Here is a 14,483-nt window from a genome sequence, read left to right on the forward strand (position 1 = left end):
GAAAGAGTAGCCAGAAGAAGGTATTTCAATAGTCCAGACAAGAGCTGATGATGGTGTGAACTGTGGTATAGCAGTGAAAGTGGTTAATTTTTTTATGAGCTCAAATTCTGCATCAGCATGCAAACAAAGCTGACAGGGTTTGATTCAAAAAAAAAAAAAAAGAGTAAGAGAAAAAAGAATCAAGAATAACTCTTAGAAATAACTTTTATTTAGATAGCCTGGTTTTATTTTTGTGATTGTTTTAATTAGAAAGAGAACCTTTCCTCAAGTTTTATATTTTTGTAGTCTTGGTAAAACAACCCAGAAAATTTTGTACTAGCAAAGTAAATAGTATATGCCATTTAGAGCTTAAACAGAATCAAAACTACCACCTCTTTTTCTGAAACAAACCATTCAGTTCCAGTCATCTCAAATGAGTAGCAAAAAGAATACTAAAATACCCACTTCACCGATAAAAATAATTCCATCTCTATATAATACCCATAATATTTACACAGTAGGACAAATCCCAATATCGCAAATATAATATTCTATAACTACATTTCAGAATTATAAAACAGAGGAGAAAATTCATTGCCTTATGAAATATGCTCCAAAATTACTGCTTATTTATCTAGCTACAATAATACATCTCTTATAAAATGCATTCATTAGAGCAGGGGTCCCCAACCAACCGGCCATGGGCTGGTACCAGCCTATTCGGAACTGGGCTTCACAGCAGGAGGTGGGCAGCAGGCAAGCAAGCATTACTGCCTGAGCTCAGCCTCTTATCAGATCAGCGGTAGCATTAATTCTCATAGGAGTGTGAACCACACTGTGAATTGTGCACATGAGGGAACTAGGTTGCCTGCTCCTTAAGAGAATCTAATGCCTGATGATCTGAGGTGGAACAGTTTCATCCAGATACCATCCCCACCCTCTCACCCCAGGTCCATGGAAAAACTGTCTTCCACAAAACCGGTCCCTGGTGCCAAAAAGGTTGGGGACCACTGAATTGGACAGATTGTCATGACATATACATCAATTTAACTTGTATTCCTACAACTCTTGCTCCATTACACACCTACAGTGAACTCACATCTGGGATGACCCAAAGTTCAGCAAGAAAATCTGTCAGCCAGGCATGGTGGTTCATACTTGTAATCCCAGCACTTTGGGAGGCTGAGGCAGGCGAATCACTTGAGGTCAGGAATCCAGGACCAGCCTGGCCAACATGGTGGAACCCCATCTCTATTAAAAATATAAAAATTAGCCAGGCGTTGTAGTGCGTGCCTGTAATCGCAGCTACTCGGGAGTCTGAGGAAGGAGAATCACTTGAACCCAGGAGGCGGAGGTGGCAGTGAGCCGAGATTGCACCACTGCACTCCGGCCTGGGAAAAAAGAGTGAGACTCCATCTCAAAAAGAAAGAAAATCTGTCAAGGAGGCTACCCAAAAACAAGCCGTGTCTCTAGTCTGCATATTCTTATTGACGGGCAAGATTTTTACTGATTCAGATTCAGTGAAAATCACTACTTTAGCAAAGCAAAGGATTCTGCCAGATTTCCCTATCTCTTGTACTAGGATAACCAAGAACACTTCATATCAGAAAAATTGCCAAAATCCAAATAAGCTTCTACCAGAGAAATGCACAAATATACATAAAATACAATTTTTAGAAAATGTTTAAATATCAGTTTTCCAGAGGCTAAAGAAGAAAAGAAAAATGAAGTGACACTTACCAAGGGCCTATATAAACCATCACCACTGCTGCCAGGCTATATTACTAAACCTCATAAGAACACTTAAAACCATATAGTGTTATCCCTACTTAGCTGGTGAGGATATAAAACCCAAGAGGTTGAACAGCTTGCTCAACGTTTATCAGCTGATAAAGTATAATGCTAGCATTTGAATGTAGAGCTCACCATAGGCTTTGCAATAAATCCCATTATTTCCCTGGACTTTATTTTAAAATATTAAATTTCTACAGTATCAATATTTTAATTCTTCGAAAACAACATTGACAAAATTGAAAAAATAGTAAAAAATACTAGAAACAGAACCTTTCATAAGAGTTGGACTATTACATACATAGCAGATGCTCCATAAATCCCTGTTAAACTAAGCTAGTTGGAGGTGGAGGGACAAATGAGCTAAAAATATCTCAGAACACTGGATAAGAGATAAAATTTTCCATCTCAGAAAAAGTTACAATTATTAGATTCAGAATTGTTACTAGATGGATTTAAGTGCTATAATAACAAAATAATTATTTAAATATGAGTTTTAATTCTTCCTGTTCCGTTATGCTACCTTATCAAGGCCTGAGAATTTGGTAAGAACATGTTGAAATGATGTGAAATTAACAAGGATGCTGAAGACAATTCTTAGAGATGCAAAGCAAATACTTCCTTTCACTATAAACAAAATGACTAAGTCCACTTCTTGAAGAAATCAAGATCTATTTATATTCACTCTCCTGAAATGGCACAGGCGGCCTTAGAAGGATAAGTTTATAATAAATCCCTATATTTGGAAAACATTGTTGTAAGCATCTTCTAACATTCAACAGAGTTTATAAAACTCATGTCACTGCTACATAATTAACATTTCATGTTTTCCCAAAAAATGCAGTATGCTTATCTATATTGTTAATTTAAAACATTATAAATTTTGAGGGAATTAATAAAAGGCTATGCAACTAATTAATTAGAAAGGCAGCCTAATCCCAGGAGGAATACAAACATAGACATTAAATGTCAGGATGTGTTAGAGTCTAGCTTGTAAACAGCTTGTCCATTTGAGATAAAACATTTCAAAATGCAGCTGCTCTCTTTTAAAAAGGTGAACTACAAAACATTAGATCTCTGGACAAGTCACGACATATCAAACCACACTAGCTCAAAAATTAATTATAAAGAAAATCTAACTTTTGAAAATAAGCTTCACACCCAATCACAAACACCAAACGTTATATCTGCTCAGATAATGGGAGATCTAAGGGTTGAAAGCAACAGTACCTATTGTAGTACTTCCAACTTTCATATTCATTATGGGAATAAAGTTAAAAGATATGAAAAATATTTAGTGACCTGGAATAAAAGATTAGAGATGTTGAGAGTAAGCACTCTGCGAAAGATGCATTATCACTCTCACAAAGTATGGATTGTAAACTTTCTGTCCTCTGAAAAGGCATGTGCAATCTATATAAATACTACAGAGGTTTTGCAGTTGTATCCTACAAACAATAACCTCTAGATTACAGAAACAATCAGGAAGCATAGCTCACTATGTTCTAAGAAATTCTGAATCACTTCAATTCATGCCATTACTAGACATACGTGCACAACTTCTGTTAAAAAGTACAGAGCTTCCTTCACTATGCGGCAGTCCACAAGAGGGAAAATCATCAGAGAAACAACATACAAAAAGCACAAACACTCAGGTCCACAATCTTAACTAGGAAATACACGTCTGTATTCTTACTTATATTCTTAATTGTTAATTAACTGTTTTACTTGTGACTTTTTTTTTTCAGAATTATTTGCCACTTTTAAAGTTTTATTCAGAACCATTATACATAACTGAAAAACAAACCTAGACATTCATTTTCCCTTGAGTGGCAAAGTTAAATGATAGTTTGGAAGAGCACATTACTATCACAAAAAAACTTCTGGAAGGAAACTCAACACTATTAGAGATAGTCAAAGAATTTCATTCCCTAAATTTAATCCAGTTATTTAAATCAGTTACAGAGAATCTCCAAAAACTGGGTAGTTGGTTGCCCTAGATCAGTGATTCTCAAAGTACAGTTCTTGGACCAGCAGCAATGACATACCTGTAAGTTTGTTAGAAATGCAAATTTGGGGCCCCACTTGGATCTTCTGGACCTACAGGAATCAGCAGGATAGACCTCAGAACTGTGTTTTCACCAGCTCTACAAATGATTCTTACATAGGTCGGAGAACCACGTGCCCAAATCAGCGAATGAGATGCCCAATCACAGACAAAGGCAAGACTGGCTGCTTCAAAATCACTTGGAAAACATTATAGATCCTGCCTCCAGCTTCCTAACTCCCTTAAACACTTAATTATGAGTGGGAATGTGAGTGCAAGTGTGAGCTTGAGTGAGTGAATGTGTGGTTTCCCAGGTGAGCCTGACGCATAATGAGGTTTAGGAACTAATGCCCTATACGTCAAAAGCTCTCGAAGTGTGGTCTCCAGATCAGCCGCATTAGCACCAGCATCAGCATCACCTGGGAACTTGTTAGCATTCTCAGGCACCAGCTCAGACCTACTGAATCAGAAACTCTCGGGGTGGGATTCAGTAACCTGTTTTAGTATATTCTACAGGTGATTCTCATATAATAATGTTTAAGACTCTTTGCTGTAAGTGATTGGTCCTGAATTAAAAACATGTGAAACAAACCTGAATTCCGTGGGGAAGAATAAATACTAGAAAGAGACAGATTTAACCTACATACCCAGAAATACATCTCCTGGAGATGGAGTCTCTTAGTGTCAAACTCACAAATCTGGTCATGATGCCTTAACTACCTATATATGCCAGTGGCCATTTACGAGCACTCCATTTAAACATAGAACAACAGGTGAACAATGAAAACACCTCCTGAAAAGCATTTGTTTTAAACAAATGTAGTTAAAGGCCGTATCAGAGCCAAAGCTTAGAAATCTGTCAGTGGGAAGGCAAAAATGGACTAAAATCAGTTATTTAAAGCAGCCTGACTGTCCCACATTTTTTAAGATTACATAGAACGTATAACTTGCTCATTGCTACTTATAAAGGTAGCAATAACCACTTAAGAGTTCTCTCCTCAGCACAAAGCAGGGATTTCTGAAGGCAACAAAGGGTGGAAAAAAAGAGATGATTCCCAAGGTGTTTACAAACAAAACCAAGCTCAACTCTAAAATTAATAAACACTATTCATCTCTATCAAGGGTGTACAGGGTAATAACTATGTCTCTTAGATTTTACACACATTTGTCAAATTATTCTTCAATTCAACTAATCAAATACTTATTGAGCACCTATAATATACCAGAAGTCATTAATATTGCCTCCAAATATTAAGATATTACCATGACTCTTTAAAAAAACAATTATTCTAACTTTCTGGGTAATTCTAAGATCAGTGTAATGATTGTGACTGCCTGCACCTGCCCAAGAAAACTTACCATGTTTAACAACAACAACAACAATAAAAAACAGATGTGAGTTCAAACTTATGTAGGCAGTTATTTCAAAGGACTGAGAGCAACTCAAATTATTCCCTAATAACTATTGTAACCTGAGGTGGAATGCAACACCAAACATCTAATTCTTTTTATTTAAAGCTAAGAGAGTAGTTCAAATCTACCACGTAGAATGAATGCTCTTCCCTGTGCTCAATGCACGCATCACAGAATACAGGAATGCTGCTGTATGTTCAATAAGTGGGATACACTTATGCCTATTCTATAGCACCTGGAGCATAGTCCTACCACTTCAAATGCTTATAGATTCACAATTGTTTCAGCTTTCTAAGTCACATTACTAATCAAATTGATAATTTACTCAGTCTTTAGTCAGAAATTATAACTGTTCCAATGAGAAAATACAGTGCACTTCACAAAAAACATTAGTCTGCTTTATAGCACTGTTTCTAAGAACACCATGGGAAAACCCTGACTACCTAAGTGTAAGTCATTCATAAAGATACAAAAGAGAAGACCACTGAAAATAGCTGATGAGGCCTTAAGAGGCTTAGGGCTTTTTCTTTAACTTCTTTCTCCCTTTCCTTTTTCTAATTCTTCCTATCCTTCTTTTTCTTCCATTTTTTTCTTGTTCTCCCTTATGTCCAGGGAATATCATAATGCATTATGACATAAAATATCATCTACTCTAATCTCCTCAATTTACAAATGGAGAAAACTGAGGCTCAGATAAGGCACAGAACCTGCCTAAGATCACAAGCCTGATTTTAAAAGCAGGTCTGTCCAACTCTCAGAACCTATTCTACTCTGTACCACCCTGCCTCATTAGAAAATTTTCTTGAAAAAATTCCAGCATACTGTTTTTAAACTTTATTCTGCTATATAAAGTAAAGAAAATGATACTACATAATACAACATACACTAGTATTTGGGACAGTATACACAAAACCACACATATTTTCCCTACTGGATTCTGTAATTACAACACTATCTTTTTAAAAACTACTCCTCACAGGCGGAGCTTGCAGTGAGCCAAGATCACGCCACTGCACTCCAGCCTAGGTGACAGAGCGACGAGACTCCATCTCAAAAAAAAAAAAAAAAAAAAAAAAAACACAAAACTACTCCTCATAATCTGCTTCATTGCTAGATTAGGGGAAAATAGATCAGTTCAATACCTAGATATTTTCTACTTTATAAACTGATCCTATCCTTAGTATCATAGGCTAAAATTAAATTATAAAGTCTTATACCCCTCTGAACAAAATCCATGTTTTATTAGTTTTAATTAAGAGCATGGAGTTGAAGTAAGATGACCTTGGCTTTAAATCCCAGCTCTGCTGGATACTCACTCTGAGGCCTTTCTTGAGTCTGTCTGATACTTCTATCACCGAGTTGGTAGGAGGATTCAATCAAATAATGTTTTCCTTTTCTCACTTTCTCACTGTAGAACTCCTACTTTAAGCTTCTTCTTAGATGTCATTTTTTCTGTTTAACCACAGTATTTCCTTTCCTCACAGAAGTCACTACATTTTTACATTTTTTTATGAGTAGTTTATCATTACATTTGTAGTTGTTTACAAATCTCTTTCCTTCATCAACTGTATGTTTCTGGACAGCAAGAACCCCAGAGCCTTCTAGGGTGCATAAAATGTATTAGAAAGTCAAAAAGTCTCTAGTAAGGCATGGTGAACATTGAATACTTGCCTAGATGCCACAGGCAAGTCCTACAGAGCAACACCTACACAGCAATCCAGACTCTTCATTACCACCTAATGCAATGAAAGAAGCAAAATTATCTACTGATACTTCCGCTTTTTGATCCCTACGTAATCCATTTCTATGACCAGCCCCACTAATCCCTGTGAAGCTAGAAGCAGCTTCCCAGAAACTAGACAGAATGGGACCCATTCCTAGAGCATAATGTACCCAAAGAATGTTTGTATTTGGCTTGATAGTCTACATAACCTGCAGTCTCTCCCAACTGTGATTCCTATAACCTAGAAATTGTAATGATCAAATAAAATGAAAGAAAAATGATTTTCTCCACCAAGAGTAAGATATTCAAAGATTCCTAAATATCTTTTCCAAGTTTTCTTTTCCTAACTGCTTTTCCTTCCTGAGCCTCTTTCCCTACATGTATCAGTCCAGATAAAAGGTCAAAAAGACTAAAGGCAGGGTCTTCAAAGCCTACTAAATTAGACAACTATGAGTCAATAATTTGGAGGTAAAAGTTACTGTATTTGTATTTCTGAACTAAAGCTCTAAAATAACTGCTATGGTTTGAATGTCCCTTCCAAAACTCATGTTGAAATTTAATTGACATTGTTATGGTATTAAGAGGTAGAACCACTGGGAGGCGATTAGGCCATGAGACCATAACGACATTATCCTCAGGAATGGATTAATGGCATTACGGTGGGAGTGGGTGTATGGTAAATGCACCTGAGAGCAATAACTTAAGAAAAGAGGGTTGCCACGTGGAGGCTGCTGCGGGGAGGGTGCCAAATAAAAGTGCTATATAAGCTGCATGCCTTTTGCAAGCAGTTGAGGTTCTCCTGTCTAGTTCACCACCACTGGACTGTCCCTGTATGTTAGTTCTCCCTAATAAAACCCTATGTCTTGTTTGCTAGCTCCAGGTCGCTTTTGCCTCTTGAACCTGGTGCCATCCTTACAGAAGTTAACAGGGACCCAGTACCACAACTGGTGAATCGAGTAGGAAGGTGGAGAAAAATCTCATGAGCACCAAGACCATAAGATCAGGAAAGCCGAAATCCAAGAGGGGAATCCCAGGCTGACCAGCACATTTATGTGGGGCCCAAAAGCCACTATCCTTGATGAATTAGGCCCAATGTATGAGTACGGAACACCCCCAAAACACCAAAGGGTCTGGAAGAGCTATTGCAGGGGGTAGATCTAACTAAACGAAAGTTAGATGCCTGAGCTGTGGCAGCCACAACTGGCGATTCTTGACAGTGCTCCCAGCAACCACTGGGGCCGAGCTCCCAGCACAGGCCAGGGGTTGTCCGTTATAGGAAGAACTATGACTAGAAAGAGATGCCAGACTAGCTCAAGCTAAAACATCAGAGACCCTACTGTCCCATCTGCAGAAACAGGATGACAAAATGGAAATCCTAGCTTGTCAGGCAGCCTGTATGAAGGGTCACCAGCTCCCATGCCAAGTTAGGACTGTATGACTAAATCTTCCTAAGTCCGGGGACCCAATGGAGAGCTCTAGTGAGGAGCAGAGTGAGGACTGGGATAAGCCCATAGAGGTCCTGTCCTCTCTACCAAGATAAAGTCAGACCAAAGGTGCCCGCAGGGAGTAGACCCACAAAACTTGTCTCTGCCTGAAAGACGGCAGTACCACAATGCAGCACTACACCACTAGGGAACTAGTGGAGCTGGGCAGAAGCTGGGTTCAGGAAGAAAGAGAGACAGTTGATTGAGAGGTGGCTTCTCTGTCTATGGGACATGACGATGGAGGGTGTTGTACTCTCCAGACTCAAGATGAGTGGAATGGCATCCACTGCATGCCACCCAGCCCTGAGGCAGCACCTCTATGGTGCCAATAATGATGATCAGGCCATGCCCCTCCTTAGCTGGGTGGTTGTGGGCTGCAACGAAGCGTGGCCAGATGAGGGCAGTATCCCCACATCTCCTTTGCGATGGCAGACTATGGAGGAATTGCAGGACATCCTCTGGGAATTAGGGATGAAACATGCTATCTATGCTGAACATCACCAAGGTCCAACAAAGAGCTTTTCACTGCCAACATGAAAGACACCATCTTCGTCTGCACCCAACCAGTGGTATGGTGTGCTAGTGTCTATCCAGAGTCCCCTAGTAGGACAGCCAGTGTCTCAGGTGGCCCAAGCAGCCAACAACTTACAAGAAATGGAGAAACTGTAGGCAAAGGGTATATGCTGCTGGGATGAAAGACAAGGGCGCCAAAGAAAAGGAGACGGCCAAGGGGCCCATCAGGGTGACTGACCAACAAATGTGGCGCAACCTGGTAATGGCAGGAACAGCTACTATGAAAATAGATAAACAGCCTAATACTGTTCTGGTCAGACTGTGGCAGAAGCTCACACCAGAAAAGTGCTTCACCAAGGAGCCTCAGGTTCAGCCCACCACCCTTCCTGCATAGGCATGGCAAGTGTCAACCCCATTAAACTGGATGAAAGCCAAGGCCCCGGAATCCTGGTAAGAGTAACGGTGGCCAGGGTACCTGGGGACTGGAGGCCACATGTAGAACTAACTATATATTGGTTGCCTAAGAATAAACAGACTGTGCATGCCCTAGTAGATGCTAGAGCCAAATGCACTTTCATATATGGTGACATTCATTGGTTCCAAGGGGCTAAAATAGCAATAGATGATTATGGAGGGGGATCAGATAGGTTGAACTGAGTATTAGAAGTTGGGACACTGCCACCAAAACCCTATTTAGTATGGATAGCTCCCATCTTGGAATACATCTTGGGAACGGATATCTTATCAGGCTTGACTCCCCAACTGCTGGGGAGTTCTGACTGAGAGTGGTGAAGCATATGATCAAGGGGAATGTGAAATGGACACCAGTACAGCTGCCAACCCCACACAGCAAGTAGTAGCACTGAAGCAATACCACCTGCAGGGGTGGGAATTAGGACATCCCAGGGATTGTTAAGGAGTTAGCCCAAGGAGGCATTATAAGGCCAGTGCACAGTCCATACAACAGCCATGTATGGCCCATGTGGAAGCCTGATGGGACATGGACAATGACAGTAGATTACCAGGAATTAAACAAGGCAGTCCCCCCAGTGTATGCACCTGTTACCAATATCACCTCCCTTCTAAAGAGGGCAGGAGAGGCACTGGACACATACCACTACCACTTTGTTACTGATTTAACCAATGCCCTCTTCAGCATCCCCACTGCCCGGGAGAGTCAAGACCAATTTGCATTCACCTGGGAAGAACAACAGGCCTTTACCATCTTGCCCCAGGGATATTTACATAGCCATGGAGGTCTTGGAAGGGGTACATGTTTTCCGTTACACCAATGATATCGTGCTAACTTCTGAGTCTCTTTCCAGCTTTCAATTTGCACCCCCACACCTTGCTGTCTCATCCGGCAAACAGAGCATGAGTGATAAACACAGACAAAAATCCAGAGTCCAGGCTTATCAGCCAAATACTTGAGTCTGCCATTATGGATAGGGTACAGGCCTATTCACATCCTGTGACACCAAAGCAGCTATAAACCTTCTTAGGACTCCTAGGGTATGGGCATCGTTTTATTCCCCATTTGGCCCAACTCCTTAGACCCCTATACTGTTTAGTCAAGAAGGGGGCCCACTGAGACTAATCCACGAAGGAGGATGAGGACTTCGAACCAGCTGAAGTCACAGTGAAATAAATACAAGCCTTGGGAGTTCAGGTGCAGACAGCCTTGTGAACCAGATGTAGCCAGTTACCCTGGGGGGTTTGGGTGAGGCTTGTTGCAAAGGCAAAGACAGGCCTTTAGGATTCTGGTCCCAGCTGCGGAAAAGGGGTGAAGTTAGACATAGTGTGATGGAACAACAACTCTGTGCTATACATCATGCCTTACAACAAGTAGAGGACATTACAAAGGGGGTCCCAAGGCTAGTACGCACCCAGGACCCCAAAGCGGGTTGGCTAAAGGGTATCTTCCAGAAACTGAAGTCTGGGAATGCCGAGACACAGACTGTGGCCAAATGGCATGCATACCTGCAACAGAGGAGCACATTAATAGCCCCTTAAGCTCAGAGATCCATTCGGTGCTTGGCCCTGTCATCTATGTAACAACTGTCACATGGTCTTTAGGGGAAGCTGCTGAGTCTCACTAGATGCTCTCCTTCATACAGGACGGACAGGGCCCAATGTCTGACCAGGCCTGGTACACAAACATCTTGTCATGAGGCAATCCTTGCACTTGAACAGGCATGGCCATCCAGCCATCCACTGACAGTATCTGGATGGATATAGACCAAGGACATAGCAGCCAATGAGCTGAGCTACAAGCTGCCAAGATGGTCCTCCTCTATAAGCCAGACCCAACAGTCCTGTGTACCCACATGTGGGTTTTCTGAAGTTAACAGGCATCCAGCATGACATTCCTTAAGGAAAATTATGATTCTCCAGCACACACTTCTTCCTGATTTCCACAGCATGATGTATCAGTAAATATTGTCTTCATCAATACTGCCACCAATGCATCTGATTACGTGTCTGTGTGTATGTGTGTGTGCGTATGTGTGTGTGTCTGTACTTTGGAAAAGTCTGATAGGATATAGTCATCCCTTGGTATCTATGGGGTATTGGTTCCACAACCCCTGAGATACCAAAATCTAAGGACAGCTCAAGCCTCTTATATAAAATGGCATAGTATTTGCATGTAGCCTATGTACATCCTCCAATATAATTTAAATAATCTCTAGATTACTTTTACCTAATCCAATGTAAAGGGACTCAACATGTGGCTACTACAATGGGAAGCACAGGACTAGACAGTAGCAGGTCACCTCCTTTGGGGTACTGACATGTAGAAGGACATTCCCCATTGCATCCGGGGGATGCATAAAATGATCTACCATGTGGATTCCCACACTGCATCTATACCACCTGGAAATCAACAGGCAGACAAATTAACCTGCATTCATCTCCTCAAGGGAGTCCCCACAGACGATGTGGTCAACTGGTTACGAAAGAAGACAGGACATAGGGGACAACTTACCCTTTGGGCCATAGCAAAGAATTGGAGCTGCCACTATGATACAAAGACACAATACACATCTATCAGCAATGTCTTACTTGTGCACAGGAACACCGCAGGCCCTTGCCACCTCATACCAGAAAGATCACCCGGGGCCAGAGCCCAGCACAACGGTGGCAGGTAGACTACATAGGATCTTTGCCCCTATTGGATGGCTGCCACTGTGCCTTAACTTGTGCAGAAACCTGCACAGGGCTACTGCGAGCATATCCCAGCAAGCACGCCACCATAAAAGGACCAGAACAGATTTGTGCAGCCTACAGAGTCTCCATCAATATTAACAATGGGCCAGGCGCAGTGGCTCATGCCTGTAATCCCAGCACTTTGGGAGGGCGAGGCGGGTAGATCACCTGAGGTCAGGAGTTTGATACCAGCCTGCCCAACATGGTGAAACCCGTCTCTACTAAAAATTAGCCAGGCATGGTGGTGCACACCTGTAATTCCAGCTACTCAGGAGGCTGAGGCAGGAGAATTGCTTGAACTTGGGAGGTGGAGGTTGCAGTGAGCCAAGATGGCAACATTGCGCTCCAGTCTGGGCAACAAGAGTAAAACTCCATCTCAAAAAAAAAAAAACAAATTAACAATGACCAGGGCTCGTACTTTACCAGATATAAAGTACAGGAATAGGCAGAGGCCCCAGATATCCACTGGCATTTCCACCTGCCATACAACCCTACAGCAGTGGGGCTGACTGAACAAATGAATGGACTGTTGAAACAACTCCTATAGGAATTGGCTCTGTGGACACACCGCTTACCAGCAGCCGTGCACAACCTGAATGAACATGCACATTCTCATCACCCCATCGTGTATACTCTTCTAACACAAGGATGTGATACCACCATCAGGATCCAGGTAGATAGGATAAGGAACAGCACACCTTTGCCCCCAACCTGGGACGCAAAGTAACTTGCTATTGCCCTTGCCACAGGACCGACCTACTGGGGGGCACATCATTACATGGTTCTGGGAAATGGCAATCCCAGCCCGATGGTTCAGTTTTTCTGCTCCATGGTGGAATGGCCTAGAACAGAATATATAGGTCACACCTATTTTATACCATACTCTCCGCTGTAATTCTAAAATAATGAATCCTAGTCCTCCCTTGTGCAAGGGGATGAACATCTTCTCATGAAACATTATACCTCCACTGTCATCCTCTGGCCTCCTGCAACACATTACAGAAGGGGGCCAGTCCATTTGGTGTTGTAAACCAGGCATCAGGCTGCTGCCAGGGGTGGTGCTCTCTCAGAATGACACAACTCCCCATGTCTTGTTAAATGGCCAGGACTTGTCCTTTCTTATACCCACTAACCATCTCACCTTTTGCCCATAGATGGTGTGCCACAAACCTCTCTGCGGACTGGGTGAAGATGGTTTTCTCTCTCCAGAAGAGAAGAGACTGCTGGGTCTGCAGAGAGCTCCCCCTCTCCTCCACTGTGGGCCTGCCATGCCACACCGAGGCAGCTAACATGAGTGCCTGGGGCCACTTCGACACTTGGTGTAGTGACCTTCACCCATTTCCCTTCAGTGACAACAGCACCTCATGTAGCAAGTTTCCCACCACCAACATGAGATGGCATATTTTCTGCCTGGTAAGGGAGCAAGTTAATGTCACTCCCACTGTAGGTAGGCTGTACACGATGATGGGCTAGAGTGGATGACAGCAGTGCAGACAGAAATAGTGTGTCATGCACCCTTCTTTGTAAAATCGCATGGCCCTGGACATCTTAACTTCCCCCACAAGGGCGGAACCTATAGATTAATTAAAACCTGTTGTGTATGTATTCCTGATGACTCTGACGATGTAACCCAGGCCATGCAGGCCTTAAATACCCATATTTCCACCACAGAATCTAAGTCTTAAAATCCTATAACCACCTACTTTAATCAACTCCCAAGTCCTTGAAAAACTTTCTATGAAGTATGATTGTTAATTATATTTGTTATTCTTTTTTGTTGTAGTTTATATTGCTGCTGCAGCATCTGACTGTAATGCTCCTCCACATACCTGGCCCCAGGGATATCATGACAGAATGGCATAAGAATGTGAGGGCCACACAAGGGTATGCTGGTGCAGAGTGTATGGCAGATGCAACTGAAAGCAATAACTTAAGAAAGGAGGTTGCCATGTGGAAGTTGCTGGGGGGAGGATGCTAAGTGAAAATGCTATACAAGCTACATGCTTTTTGCAAGTGATTGCAGTTCTCCTGTCCAGCCCACCACCACTGGACCACCTTGTAAGTAAGTTCCGCCAAATAAGCCCTAAGTTTCATTTATTGGCTGTGGGCCTCTTTTTTGGCCTCTCAAACTTGGTACCATCCCTACTGAAGTTAACAGGGGTCCGGCATGATACTCAATTTTAAGGAAAATTGTGATTCTCCAGTTTACACTTCTCCCTGATTTCCACAGCACAGCACAATATATCAATAAATATTGTCATCAATACCGCCACCAACTGATCTGATTATATGTCCATGCATGTGTGTGTGTGTGTGTATGTGTGTG

At 42.0% G+C, this 14,483-nt stretch overlaps 1 protein-coding gene across 2 annotated transcripts in view; it reads right to left on the reverse strand.

Moving 5' to 3' along the window:
* Positions 1-14,483, reverse strand: part of SPATA5 (spermatogenesis associated 5) — a 362,495-nt gene that overhangs the window by 328,186 nt on the left and 19,826 nt on the right. The gene's annotated exons all lie outside the window — the stretch shown is intronic.

Source organism: Mandrillus leucophaeus, unplaced genomic scaffold (genome assembly GCF_000951045.1).
Source record: "Mandrillus leucophaeus isolate KB7577 unplaced genomic scaffold, Mleu.le_1.0 Scaffold191, whole genome shotgun sequence".
In the NCBI taxonomy this organism is placed as follows: domain Eukaryota; kingdom Metazoa; phylum Chordata; class Mammalia; order Primates; family Cercopithecidae; genus Mandrillus; species Mandrillus leucophaeus.